Below are 15,598 nucleotides of genomic sequence, written 5' to 3'. Positions count from 1 at the left end.
CAAGAGTGGTGTCCATGTCTGAGAAAAAGAACGGAGCGTTCAATGTTAGAGCTCTTGACGTAGCTGGTTTGTCTGACTTCGACCTTGCTGCAGTTGCTTGTTTGCTTGGTGTTGATGGTGTACTTGCCGGCCTGGATGGGTTGATCGGTTTTTTGATCGTTGCTTGTTGTTTGCTTGGTGATGGTGTTGTCTGGGCGGGTAGTGCTTCTAGCTGGCTGCTTGTTGTTGGAGGTGGCTTGGCGATTGGAGTTATTTGCTGGCTGCTTGGTGTTGTTGCTGGTTGGGCGGGTGGCGCTGGTTGTTGTGCTGGGGGCTGTTTTTTGGGCGGTGTTTTCGGGTTCGGTGCTGCGTCTTCGGTTGAGGAGTGTTGCTGATTACTTGGCATGGGGCCTTGTAGAGCGGATGGAGCTGTAGATTGTGCTGGTATTTGATCATTGGGCGTTGATTCTAGGTTGAGAGTTTGACAGCGGTTGGTCCAGTGTGAAGTTGACGAGCAGGTTTGGCAGGCTTGTTTTCTGTCGTTGATGGCTATTAGGATGTTATGTGACTTGTTTCTGTAGTTTAATTGGATGTAGTGGGGGATGATTGCTGGATTGTCAGTGTGTATGGAGAAGCTACGGTTGGTGGTGAGAGGGATTGTGTATATGGAAGGTTCTTTGTTACTGTAGGGTTGTAGTGCTTTAATGAGTGTGCGATCGCTTAGTGTAGGTGGGACCCACCTAAGGGTTCCGTTGACTCTGTTCTTTTCGTGTAAAGTGAAGAATAGTGTGTAGGGACCGTGTGTTTTGTGTGTGTTGTGTAGGGTGGTGACGTCGAAGGCATTTGATGTGAAGAACCACGTGTCTGCACGACCATAATTGAGGAGGAAGATCTGTTGGTTGCTTATTAGTTGACGAAGGATGTGACCTCTTAGATTGGGTTGACCTCTTGAGTTGATTGTGACTTGAATGGTGGGTGAGTCAGTCGGGAAGAGTTCTGGACAGTCCTCATCAGGTAGATCGAGTATGGCGGTGGTGGCTGAAAGGGGTTGGGCCCTGGATTTCATTAAACCCCCCGGACCGTAGTCCGGGAGGCTCCTCCCCAAGCCTCTCGGCCCAGGGGGAACATCCGAGGGCGCAACCCCTTTGTGAACGTTGACTATATTTGCATATGTCTTTGAGCTAGGCTGTGACATTGTAGGGAGCGTAGAATAGTTTTCAACCAGAAAACCCCTATTTACCCACGCTTTTCCTGCTGTAAAACTTGTAATCTAATATATAAAGCTCAGTTCTGTAACCCACAGTTATCCAACGGATGACGGGTATTCTAGTATATATATATATATCTAATATATAAAGCTCAATTCTGTAACGCATATGTTTGTCGTTGGCATTTCTACGGATTTAAGTGTTAGATCAATTATCGTGCGCATTTGTCTAAATTTATGAGTTAAAAAATTACTATTAAAAGTGTTGGGAAATCATTTTCATTTTTCAAATTATAGTAATAATTGTCGGCATGTTCATTAAACACAAGTTTTAAAAAATATATCATCTTTTACAAAAATTCTAATTATGTCTTTATTTAGTCCTATAGCACTTACTTCCCTTTGATAAATTAGGAAAAACACAATTACTTCCCTTTATAAAACAATTGCATTTTGTGGAAAAGTATTTACTTTTTAATTACTTTGTTTTGGTGTTGGGAAAAAAAATAATTACATAATTAGCGGGGATTGATCAAGTGCAAATGTTGTAGGTATTTTACGGATAAGCTTGGAGTATTAAAATTGTTCATCAAATTGAAACAGGCGCGTTCGTTTAAGTGAGTGCAAAAGACTATGAATAAGTTGGGGTACTATAGTCGTTCATTAAGCTAAAACAGGTGATTCCGCCCCGGGCGTTTATGTTCGCGTTAGTGTTTTCTTTGTGTTTAGGTGGGTTTGCGTTAGTGGTTGCGTTTTGATTTGGTTCGTTTTTGTTCTTTCTTTTTTCGTTTTTGTTTGTGTTTCTTTGTTTGGGTTTGTATTTGTGTTTTTGGTTGGTTTTGCGTTTGGATTTGGTTTGTTTTCGTTTGCTTTTTCGTTGTTTTTTTTTTTGTTGGTATTGGTGTTTGTGGTTGGGTTTGTTGTTAGGTTTTTGTTTTCGTTTGCTTTTTTGTTTGTTTTTTCTTTGTGTTTGTATTGGTGTTTGTGGTTGTGGTTGGGTTTGTTGTTAGGTTTTTGTTTTCGTTTGTATTTGTAATTGTGTTAGCGTTATGTTTGCGTTTTGTTGTTTTGGTTGGTTGTGGTTTGGGTGGGCAATGCCGGGTTTATGATGATTACTAAACACACAGGTAATGGTCTTTAACAGAAAGGTTTTTCACAGAAGCCAGAGCAGGGCCTGGCCGGGACGGCTAGTATATATATATATATATATATATATATATATATATATATATATATATATATATATATATATATATATATATATATATGTTTTTTCTCTATATACGGTATATAAAAAAATAAAAGTCGATTTTGGTTAGGCATCTTTCATCCGATAGCCATGAGACTTTGTGGAGTTCATTATACCACTCTAGGGAAGGATTCCGTAAAAAAAATAATTTTTAATTTCGCAAGGGCGGCGCTACGGGAGGGTCCGATTTTTCTCTATATACGGTATATAAAAAGTAAAATTCAATTTTGGTTTGACATCGTTCATCCGATAGCCATGAGACTTTGGGGAGTTAATTATACCACTCTAGGGAAGGGTTCTGTAGGTTCTGTAAAAAAATTTTTTTTTTTATTTCGCAAGGGCGGCGCCACGGGAGGGTCCGATTTTATTTTATATACGGTATATAAAAATAAATAAAAGTGATTTGCAGTGACACTGTTCCTTCGATAGGCATAAAACTTTAAGGAGTTCATTATGAAACTCTAGGGAAGGGTTCTGTAAAAAATCATTTTTAATTACGCAAGGGCGGCGCCACGGCAGGGTGCGATTTTTCTCTATATACAGTATATAAAATAAAAGTCGATTTTGGTTTGGCATCGTTCATCTAATAGCCATGAGACTTTGGGGAGTTAATTATACCACTCTAGGTAAGGGTTCTGTAAACAAATAATTTTTTATTTCGCAAGGGCGGCGCCACAGGAAGGTGCGATTTTATCTATATATGGTATATAAAAATAAATGTCGATTGCGGTTTCACGGCGTTCATCCGATCGCCATCAAACTTTGGATAGTTGATTATACCACTCCAGGAAAGGTTTCTGTAAAAAAACTCCTTTTTTAATTTTGCAAGGGCGGCGCCACGGGAGGGTGCGATTTTTCTGTATATACGGTTTATAAAAATATAAGTCTATTTCGGTTTCACACCGTTCATCCGTGTACCATGAAACGTTGGGGAGATGATTAGATCACTCAACGGTAGGGCTCTGCAAAAAAAAAAAAAATTTAATATTGCAAGGGCGGCGCCCCAGGGGAGAGCGATTTTTTTTCTCTATACACGGTATATAAAAAATAAAACTCGGATGCGGTTCATCCGAGTGCCATGAAATGTAGGGAGTAGATGAGAATACTCCCGAGAATATTTCTGCGAAAAAGAAAACTAAAGTTTCTTATGGGCGGCGCCATGTAGGGTACAATTTTGGTCAATACACGGTTTGGCGCCCAGAGTTTTAGAGCGACTATGTTGGCACTTGGCATCCGTTAATCGAGCGTCCTGCATAGCGAGCAAGGGATACTACTATATTCAGCGGTAAAGCTACAACAGGCTTCTAAAAATAACTTTGTAACGCGAGGAAATCCTTCTGTACAGTTTCGTCACCTTGCGAAAGATGCAATAAGCATCTATTATTAGACGATCCAGTCTGAAATTGAGATCGAGCATCTAATAATAGACCATTAGTAAAGCTACCATATTGCATCAGTCACACTGATGTTTAAAACACGTCAAATAATTTTTACGTTTTAAAGAAAAAAATCCTGTTCATTTGTGTCACTTCAGCGAATGACGAAATGTGCATCATTGTTTACAGGATGCTATTTGGCACTCTGGGTTATCCTATGAGCACAATGGCGCCTGTTAGTTTTAAGGAGCCAGGGGCCGTACGCTGCGTCTATGTGGTAGTGTAATTGGGGGGGGGGGGCTCCTGAGAGCGCCCCTCTACGTCCCTGACACATGGGTGGTAACCGAAGTGTGTTCTACCTCATTATTTCGGTGAGTGATTAATGTACACATAAGGTTTTCACGCGGTAGTGTAGGTAAACCCGTGTCCCGATATTTAGGATCCAAGCGCAGGCATTTTTTACATTTAAATAACTCACTTTTAGAAAACAAGGTCACGAGTCTAAGAATATAGGATTGGTAACGCATGGATGAATCCCTTCTTATATATTTCGTCGGACTATCCATTTAGGGGGTGACACCTAGGCAAAAATTGCAAAATTTATAGAGAAAAATGACAATTCCACTTAATTAAGTGATTAATTCGAGTGTTAAATAGTGTTTTAAGAGGTGAAAATCTAAAGTTTGTGGGGGTACAAATCGAAAGTTTAAGGGGGGGGTGTAAATCGAAAGTTTGATGGGGATGCAAATCGAAAGATTGACGGGGACGGGGGGTTGCAAATCGCAGTTTGTCCCCGGGAAGGGTCGCTACGCCTGGGGGGTGACACCATTAAGTGCCGCACCGGGTGACACTCGATCTCGCTACGCAACTGGATCACGATAACTTGAGTGAAGTTTCGGTTACGTGAGAAAATTAGAAATATTATTTTACTAAAATTGTATTTAATTTCTTATTGATTTTTTGATGCGCAGAAGTGGTGCTTCACTTTACGGGATATGAGAAATTAGTAATTTACTGGGTTAGTATCTACTCTGGGCTTACCTAAAGTTACCTGTTACTAAATGGCCAAGAGATAGAGTGCTCGACCGTTAGCCTGAAGGTCTCAGACTTGCGTCTATACAGTGTGACTGCGCCAACACAACTTAATCCACAGTTTAATAAAAACGACCTATCACTACATTTAATAAAAACGACCTATCCCTACATTTAATAAAAACGACCTATCCCTAGATTTAATAAAAACGACCTATCACTACATTTAATAAAAACGACCTATCCCTACATTTAATAAAAACGACCCATCCCTACATTTAATAAAAACGACCTATCCCTACATTTAATAAAAACGACCTATCCCTACATTTAATAAAAACGACCTATCACTACATTTAATAAAAAACGACCTATCACTACATTTAATAAAAACGGCCTATCCCTACATTTAATAATAACGACATATCCCCACATTTAATAAAAACGACTTATCACTACATTTAATAAAAACGACCTATCCCTACATTTAATAAAAACGACCCATCCCTACATTTAATAAAAACGACATATCACTAAATACTTAATAGCAAATACAACCGGGGTTAAACAATAAACAATGCAGAAGTCCGATGTAGATTCATGTTATACTTGTGATCGATACGATGGCGTTTTCAAAACAACAGTGTGAAACGTGTGGGGGAGTCTTCTATTTTACTTGAATTAAACATTCGTTTTGTACAGGTGTTGTTAATTTGCTAGGGAGGAAATGTCCACCAAATGTGATGAGAGATAGGTATCTAATTTTGTTTTCTAGTCCTGTGGAATTTTTCATTATTGAATGTAAAGTTTAATTAGCATGAGGTTTATGATATACATAGAACCTACTAGTCGACTCTTATTCAGGGATCATATGAGTATAGCAAGGGAGGCTAGCATCGTAATGCTAATGAAATAGGGAGTTAATTAAAAGTAATTAAGCATTAGAAGAAACGCATAACTGTCTGTATGTAATATTGAATTTATTCTCGAACTTTAGGTATTTGTATTATTCAATTTATAAAATGTAGCTATCCGGTAAATGTTTTAATAGTTGACTATTTTTTTTTTACATCTGTATTAGAGGAAACTGAGTTGGGCATTTCATACACTAGACTGTGACTAGACAGACATTAAGTGAGTAATTTAAAATTAGACTCCAGTTGTTAGTAAACGAGAAAGTCAATTTATAGAGTAAAATGTTAGAAGAAGGTCTTAGAATCCATTGATATTTTAACATTTTAAAATGAGAGGAATCACTTAAAATGTTCATTTTGGAAAGTTTTATTTTGTATCATTAGTTACTATATGTGTTTCTTTAAGTTTCAAGTTCTTCAGTGTGCATAATACACTTCCATCATTCAGAGTTATGGACAGTGCATTATTCAGTTTGGACATACATGAATATAACAACTATGAATAATTATAGGTCTTAGAATCAAGTCTTTGACTTAAGTGTTTCAATCAAATCCAAGCCTATCGTGATAGAGTCGGGTATTTGATTCCAATTTTAGAAGCATGTAATAGAATAAAATATTAGACACAAAAGTCATCCAATCAATTTTTGAAACGAGTTTCTAACTTAATTTATTTTGTACGAATTAAAAGTTAGAATAAAAAGTTGGATTCAAACAGAAACAACAGTTATATTCAAATGTATCAATCATAGTAAGTTAGATTGAAGTCATCAAAGTAATGTTAGAAATAAATGTGTACAACATTCAATCACATGACATGGAAGTACACATGTTACCCAGCAGGCACTGTAAAGTCTTGAGCAAACCTCTGATGAATAGGTTTCGTGTCGTTGATCATCAATAATTTCACATCTAATGTGATTACCCGATACATCAAAATACAGTAGACAGTGATAGAATTACAGTGAAATGTCGCAGTGTCAGAACCAGGTATTGTTTTTTGTGCGATAAGCAGTTCGTGTGTACAGTTGTTGGAATTAAGTGAACAGGTAAGCTCATAGTTTGTCTTCCAAGTTTAAATCTTAATTTCCAGTCTCCATCTAATAAATAGCATACGGACAGTTGTCTGAGTCACACATCCATTCGTGCACATTTCGAATTCTGGCAAACGTCCTTTCAGGAAATTGTCGCATGCGGGGGATTGTCAATTTCGACAATCGTCGCATTCGGGCAAACTTCTGTTCAAGAATTTTTTTTTTAGGAGACCCATCTAAATATTTCCAAGTAAAATAAAGTTTTCTTTGACTGTAGAGTTAAGGGTGTATTAGATCGTTAAAACAACAAGCTTTTAAAATTCTTAAAAAATGTAAATGTACTAAAATTTTTAAATTTTCAGTTTAAATTTGGAAAGCTAACATAGGTATTTTTAATACATTGTACTGACCCAATTGAGTAGTCTATATCTAAAGATGAAAAGTAACAATCGACATTAGCACATCGCTGGATTCTTTTAAATCCAAGTGTCTGAGAAGTGTAAAAGACATCCACTGGCCAAAAACCATCTCCAATAAAAAAATTACTAGGAGAAATGCAAATAAAAGCTTATTGAGAAATAATATTACAAAGCAGATGGCACTGAGTTGTTCTGTTTTCGAGGAGTTTCGATGATATCACAGGGTGTGCGCTTATCTGATCACCTCGGGGGGGGGGGGGGGGGGATTAAAACATGGGAAGGCCAAGGGAGATGTGGAGGTGGACACAAAACATGACTAATTTAGACAGGACTATCTTGCCGGACTGCGATGAGAATTGCTAGACCGGCAAAAATGGAAAAAAAACTTCTGTAGATTCTGCATTAGCTATAGACACATTCCCCATGTTATATATTTTAAAACGTTATGTTTTAATTCATTTATTTTAATATTTAGAATATTAATATTTATTTCTGCGTCGAGGGTCGAAATGGTCGGTAAAGTTCATGGTTGCTGAAACGAAAAGTCTCGGGCAGATGAGGCTCGTTAGCTGGGGACAGCCACTCTTCTATGAGAGACAACTCCAAAATCAAACAACTGCTGCCTTGTAGTTTGTTGTTAGTTGGACAAAGGCTATGGAAGCAAATCCAAAACGAAAAGCAGACTGAAATCGAAGTCAACGACCTAAATGGGGCATAACCAGTTGACACAGCGTTGGAGTAAATCCCTTTCAATAGTAAAATTTAGAAGGAAGAATAAAAAGTTTATGTGTCAGCCAAAATATCGGCTCGAGTTCAAACCCTCTGGCAGATAAGACTCGATCCCTTCCAACACTAAAAATTAAGAAGGAAGAATAAACAAATTATGTGTCAGCCAAAATATCGTCTCCCCTGAATACAATTTACATTTTAGCACAGTTACAACAGAGACACCCTCTGTTGGTATCTAAAGATGAGAGCAGCCCTACGCCATATTGTGTGGATGGTGTTCCTGACAACTCAGGGAGTGCACATGGTGGGGAGTGGAAATAAAGGTACATAATCGTGTTGGTGGGGGGTGAAGGGGAAGGGAGGTGGAGGGTGGATGGAGAAAACATACAATACTGTTGTTGTTTGTTCTTGGAAAAATACAGGAAGTATTCCAATTGAATACAATATCAAAGTCAAAATTTTGAAGATCCACGATATTATACATCGCACCTAGAAAAAACAGTATTTCCATCTTGTATGTATGTTTCTTTCTCTATCTCTATATGTGTATCTGCATATTAATGTGCATTTTTATATGTGTTTGTAAACACGATAAGTTGAGTACCAATATTTCAAATATAAGTATAAAAACTAAACGCAAGTTGTTTTTTTTTTAAATCTTTAAGCCTTGCAGTAAAGAAGTGTTCTTATTTTACATCCACTTTCCTAAAAATCTGTGAAATAAAGTAGCTTACTTTTTCAGTTAAGTTGACATAACATTTATAATCTTAATATAAAATCTTTCATGGATAATCTCAATTTCCTTTAACATAGAAATCACACTTTACTCTTTACTCTACATTCTTCACTAAACCGATAATTTAAGTACCGTTTGATGTGAGTGAAATTGAAATGTATTTCGGGTTTACGTATTATTTCGTGCAAGTAGATGTAGTTACATTATGTGCGATTTCTAATAAATGGGAGTAGTATTTTGCACTATTTCTGTATCTCTAGAATCTTTAGATTTAGATCTTTAGCCATATTCTAAGGTATCAACCCTCTTCTTTAAATAGAGAGCGATTTGCAACATTGTATAGCCCTATTACAATTAAAGTGCGAACCAAAACACTTTCTGTTGTAAACAAATGAATAAGTTTAATAGATCTCACTTCTCCTTTATCAATTTAAATAATTTGTTTTACATATATGGTGCATTGCTATGTGTAATAGCACATACTGTTTTCTAATTCAAATAGTCAAAGTGTTACGTGTAGGAATATTTATGAGCATCAGAAATAAATGTAAATAAAAACGCAACCTTCATGCTGCCTATTTTAATTTATTTTTTTTGGACAAGTTATCAAAGAGATTGATACATTACTGATAATTAAAATAATTAGACTCATTTTGGTATTTACTGTTATTACTAAGCAATGCACAACTAAAATATTTATCGTAAAGGCAAATATATACAAAACATTTGAACATTTTTAATTTATTCGCTAGATTGCATACATAGATAACGCATCTAACGCATCCATGAGAAATTAAACATAAATGATACTTTTTTAATGTATTTTGGACTTTTTAATCTAGCATGTAAAGCATTTTCCTATTTAATTAAACGTTGATTTTAGTACAACGTTGCCCTGGTGATGTTAATCAAATCTTCTCCGACCACTGTTACTACGTGAGAGAAACTTTCCAAAGCTGGCAGAGTTCACAGGAGTCTTGTACTAAACTCGGGGCTAACTTGGTCACTTTAGTGTCACAAGCGGAGATCGATTTCTTAAACAAAAGGGTAAACAATAATCACAACTTAGCTTTTAAAGACCTTTGTTTTGATGAGTATGTGATTTGTTTTTATTTCCATGCATTGCTGTTGATAATCATTGCACATTAATAGATATATATATATATATATATATCGATTTCTTAATGCAATTTTAAATAAACACGTTTTTAAAAATATGAATCACCTATATACACACACACGCACACACACACACACATATATATATATATATATATATATATATATATATATATATATATATATATATATATATATATATATATATATTGTTTGAATTTGAAGATGAAATTAAATAGGTGGTGGATTGGTTTGTATAAATCGTCAGACGATCAGACTTGGAAGTAAGTAAAATGTATGACGTATTTTACACTCTTAAATACCTGACTTGGTAGTAATTAAAATTTATGACGTATTTTACACTCTTAAATACCTGAATTGGTAGTAAGTAAAATTTATGACGTATTTTAACCTCTTAAATACCTGACTTGGTAGTAAGTAAAATGTATGACGTATTTTACACTCTTAAATACCTGACTTGGTAGTAAGTAAAATTTATGACGTATTTTACACTCTTAAATACCTGACTTTGTATTAGTATAACAATGGATTGAATAGTAGAACTAGAGTGGTTCTGAATTCATTAAGTCAATGAACATAAACCAAATTTGTGATTTTCAGGTGGGTTGATGGTACAGAGATTACGTTTACTAGATGGACATATGGACAAGGTACTCACCAGCGCGAACACTGTGCCCAGGCTTCCAGAAGTTTTGGTAAAGAATAAACTCATGATTTCATTGTATTATATTTTCAAGAATTAGTAAAGAATACTTTAACTCATGATTTCATTGTATTATATTTTAAGAAGCTATAAATAGTCTATAACGACAATTAAAAACATAATAATATAAAATGTAATTGAAATAAAACTTATTATATTTGAAGATTTCTACACAATAGCATAGTAAAACAACTACAGTATGATTTCCATACTACAAATAATATATCTTTTTTAAAAATAAAAGGTTAAAAGGATTTTGGCTAAAATGTGAATATTAGTTCTATATAAGTTATATGTGCATATTTCAATAACATGTATACCTGACTGTTTTTTTTTTCAGATGAGTGGCATGACTATCCATGCAATGATTCGACAAATTTCTTGTGTAAGATGCCTATAAGGCAAACACGTTGGAGTCGTGTAGAAAAAACAGTAGGTGCGGGCAATAAATCAATTTGCATAAGTAATTAGTGAAAGTGATCGCGTTTTTCAAAAAGTTGAACATAGAATTTAAAATTTGTAAAATCTTAATCGCATTATTAATACGCGATTTTTATTTAAAAAAGTAAAACGAATGGGTTTTTTATATATATATTTTAACTCATACACGAGGTAAAGTTAAAGGATAATAAAATAGACATTGGTAAGTCTAGTAATCATAATGGCCGTTTAAAGGTTACAAGAACATTTTTTTCGTTTACTTAACATTGTAAATTGACAATTATACAAATGACATAATTATATAAAGACATTTAAAATTTAAGTTGGTAACTACAAAATGGATGCCGTTAAGGTTAATTAATATGAATAAAACATTATTTGTATAAAGAAAATTTATAAACGTTAAATCTTTAAATAACTGAATTTGAATGCAGGTATGAAAAACATTTAAATACTAATTCGGTAAATATATATATATATATATATATATATATATATATATATATATATATATATATATATATATATTTATTTATTATTTATTTTTTTTTTGTGTGTGTGGGTGGGTGTGTTTGCATACATTTAAATACATTTTGATAGTTTGTTGTCTCATTTCACCTGAAGGAAATACATATTTCAACGTCGTGATGACTTCTTGTCACAAAAACAATATAAATGATGGGCTTTTGCTACCAACGCTTGCCTCTTTAGTTATCTCCATCTCCTTGAAATGAGGTGAATATTTATATTTATATTTATAACTATTAACAATCTCTATTGTGTATATGTTGTTTATTTATTAACATCATATCTCTTAGCTCCGCAATCGAATGACAAACAACAAAGACAAAGATCTAAATTCATTCGTTTTCAACAAAGATGTGCTGATGTTTCTTTTTCTTTTAATTTTAAAGTTTTGTTAGATTTGTTTTTACTTAACGTAAATAACTTTTTTTTATTGACAATATATATACAAAAATTCTATAAATAATAAAATACTAAAGCTGTAATGGAGCTTTTATTGATTATAGGTTTGTTTATCGAACTTGTTTAATTTGTATCCAGATAATAAAAATGCAAAAGAAAAAATTACAATTACCATAACACACATGATGCTAGCAATTTTTAATTTATACGAAAAATAATTTTAATAAAGTCATTTAAATGTTTTTGACAACACTAGGTATTGGGACTTCGCTTTATAACTACACTAAGTGAAAGGACTTCGCTTTATGGCTTTACTAGGTGATGGGACTTCGCTTTATGACAACACTAGGTGATGGGACTTCGCTTTATGACAACACTAGGTGATGGGACTTCGCTTTATGACAACACTAGGTGATGGGACTTCGCTTTATGACAACACTAGGTGATGGGACTTCGTTTTTGAAGTGACAACTGTCTTTATGTATCATTAAAGGGAGGAAATTATCTTAAACAGCGATTTAAAAAAATGTTAACTATATTATTCAATTTGTTGGTTATTTTTTTAAATGTTTTTAAACACAAATTAGATATATTGTTCTTAATCAAATGTGTAAACGAAATGTTTGAATGGTGCGAAGAAATTTCGTTTATTTTACAACATGAACATAGAAATCCACCCCCACCCCCCCCCCCCCCACACACACACACATCCACCCTCACACACCAAAATAGTATCCCCTTGTTTACAATATATCAATTTAATCCAGCAGGACATTGGTTCTGTATGACAAAAAAGTCAGTTAATATGTTTTTTCTTAATGTAGCGTATTTGCTACAGGTAGTTTTCTTTTAGTATTCTTGCACTACCTTTTTAATGCAACAGTTATAATTATATTTATTTTTATGTGTAAGGCTAATTAAAAAACGAAAAGGAAAAAAAGGAAAATTCTGATCATTTAAATTTTGCAAAACAAACAATTTTTTTAAGTATTAAAATCAATAAAATTGAGTCAAATATTATGAGCAAACGTATATAACACAGAGCCAATCGCGATAGAAAAAAAATTGGAAAAGTTTACATATTATATTTGATGTAAACGTATTCTGGATTATGTTTATTATCGAAAGTATTGTAACTATGACAATAATCCGTCCAAATAAAGAACTTTTCAATAATGTTCGTACATTAATCACCTAGTCACATTCAGAATAAGGGGTCATCCATAAATGACGTCACGCCTTTTTTGACGATTTTTACCCCCCCCCCCCCCCCTCTCTCCCCTCCGTCACACGTCGTCACAAAAATCCAGAAAAAAAAAATTAAAATATATATATATATATATATATATATATATATATATATATATATATATATATATATATATATATATATATATATATATATATATATATATGTATATATAGGCCTATATATATATATATATATATAGCTTGTGGCAAATACAAGCAGCGATAAAACATCGTGTATAACTGTAGTTGGAACTATCTTTCAAGACACAATGTGGATTCATGTTTTACCTGTTATCGATACAATGACCTTTGGAAAATAAGACTGAGAGGTGGATGAGGCAGGATTGTGTTCTAATTGAATTAATCATTCCTTTTGAACCGGTGTCGTTTTTTTTAGCTAGAGAGGAAACAAGTGAAAGATCCGTATCAATTTGTGTTTTTCTTGACGTGAAGGAATCTCTCATTGTTGAATGTAAAGTTCAAATAGCGTGAGCTTACACCGTCCTTAACAATCGACTTTCTTTCAATTTGCGAATAAGTATAGAAAGAGAGGCAAGACTTGTAAAGTAACATTAATTCAACAGTCAGTTGTTTCAATAAGTTGCAAATTCGCGTAACTGCCAGTATGTAAATTTTTTGTTAATTGTTAAAATTTAGAATTTTTATACAATTCAATTTATTTGATTTAGCTTTTAGCTATTTTTTATTGACTTCTTGTTTTAAACATGTACGGAAAATATTAGGTGAGTAATTTAACATTACAATCAAATTGTTAGAAAAAGTATTAGTCACATTTTATAATCAAATGCTAAAAACTGATAAAAGTCAAATGATGGATTCAAATGCTAGAAATAGGTCTAAGAAGCAAGTCTTTGAGTGAAGTGTTAAAATTAAAGGTTTATATGTCGTAATAGAGTCGGGGTTCAAAATTTTGAATTCACTGCTAGAATTATATTTTAGAATTACATCATAGAACAAAATATGAGAAACAAAAGTCATACTATCAGTTGCTAAGAAATGCTTTATTGATTAGATTTAATGTGTGATAACAAAAAAAAATTTAATTAAATAAAACATTAGGGCCAAACATATCATGGATATGTTAGGATCAATTAAGTAAAGTAAAGAATCCTCTTTAGACCTATCGATCCATTAAGCAAATGAAGTAGAGTTCATATGTTTCCTGACCTCGGCATAAAAAGGCTTTTATCGTATATCCTACTGTATATCCTAAAGTAAAATAAAGCTTGCTAGGAAAATATGTTTGTGACAATTAGAATAATCATCTTGGACATATATCTAAATGGAAAATACACATTCGATAAAACGGAAATTCTATTCTCTAGTTAAATAATAAAACAGGCTATGTTTTACTCTAGCACTGGTGTTTTGTTTACAAGCTTTTGCTCACTAGTGTGTATGGAAACTTCTCCAACATAACACGCGACACACAGCGACACACATTGACACACAACGACACACAAAGACACACAGAGACACACATTGACACACAGAGACACACAGCGACACACATCGATACACAACGACACACATCGATACACAACGACACACATCGATACACAACGACACACAACGATACACAACGACACACAACGACACACAGAGACACACAGCGACACACGTCGACACACGTCGACACACAGCAACACACAACGACACACAACGACACACGGCGACACAGAGCAACACACGGTGACACCCTGCGTTGGTATCTAAAGATGAGAGCAGCCCTACGCCATATTGTGTGGATTGTGTTCCTGACAACTCTGGGAGTGCACATGGTGGGGAGCGGAAATAAAGGTACCTAATCTTTTGGAAGGGGGGGGGGGGGTTAAACATATTATTTTGAGCACATAAGAAGTATTGTAATCGAGTCGAAATAAAGGTACATAAGCTTGTTGGGAGGGGGGTTAACATCTTAATCTGAGCGTACAGGAAGTATTGTAATCGAGCACATTATAAAAATTGAAATTTTGAAAACGCTACATATTCGAGATTTACATCAATCCGAGTCGGAAAGAAAAGTATTTCCATCGTGTGTGTATGTTTATTTTTCTTTCCGTCTATGTGTGTGTGTGTGTGTGTGTGTATACGTGCGGAGGGGGATGGGGTGTTTATAAACTCAATAACTTTAGTACACAAATTTCGAATATAGGTTTTCGGTTCTTATCGTTAGTTTCCTTTAACTTATAACTTTTCAGTAACAATCGTAAAAAAACAATGTAAATGTTTATTTCTATATTATGCAACAAGTGACAAGTGGATATAACCCACGATGCTACTACAAGGGGATATAACCCACGATGCTAAGCTAAGGGGATATAACCCACGATGCTACACCAAGGGGATATAAAACATGCTGTACTACCAAAACGCGTTTCACAGCGGTATTACAAGTCAGGCCTCCAAACTAACAACACTGACTGTGTCACAAAACTGA

At 34.3% G+C, this 15,598-nt stretch overlaps 1 long non-coding RNA gene across 1 annotated transcript; it reads left to right on the top strand.

Moving 5' to 3' along the window:
• The first annotated feature begins 10,214 nt into the window (after positions 1–10,214).
• On the top strand, positions 10,215–12,152 carry LOC131953476 (uncharacterized). The gene is made up of 4 exons (XR_009388645.1): positions 10,215–10,510; positions 10,859–10,950; positions 11,584–11,694; positions 12,143–12,152. It is a non-coding gene; the product is annotated as an uncharacterized LOC131953476 (long non-coding RNA).
• The last annotated feature ends 3,446 nt before the right edge of the window (positions 12,153–15,598 follow it).

Source organism: Physella acuta, unplaced genomic scaffold (assembly GCF_028476545.2).
Source record: "Physella acuta isolate Inbredline_101_S28 unplaced genomic scaffold, ASM2847654v3 ptg000924l, whole genome shotgun sequence".
Taxonomy (NCBI): Eukaryota; Metazoa; Mollusca; class Gastropoda; family Physidae; genus Physella; species Physella acuta.
This window is presented reverse-complemented; position numbering and strand designations above follow the sequence as displayed.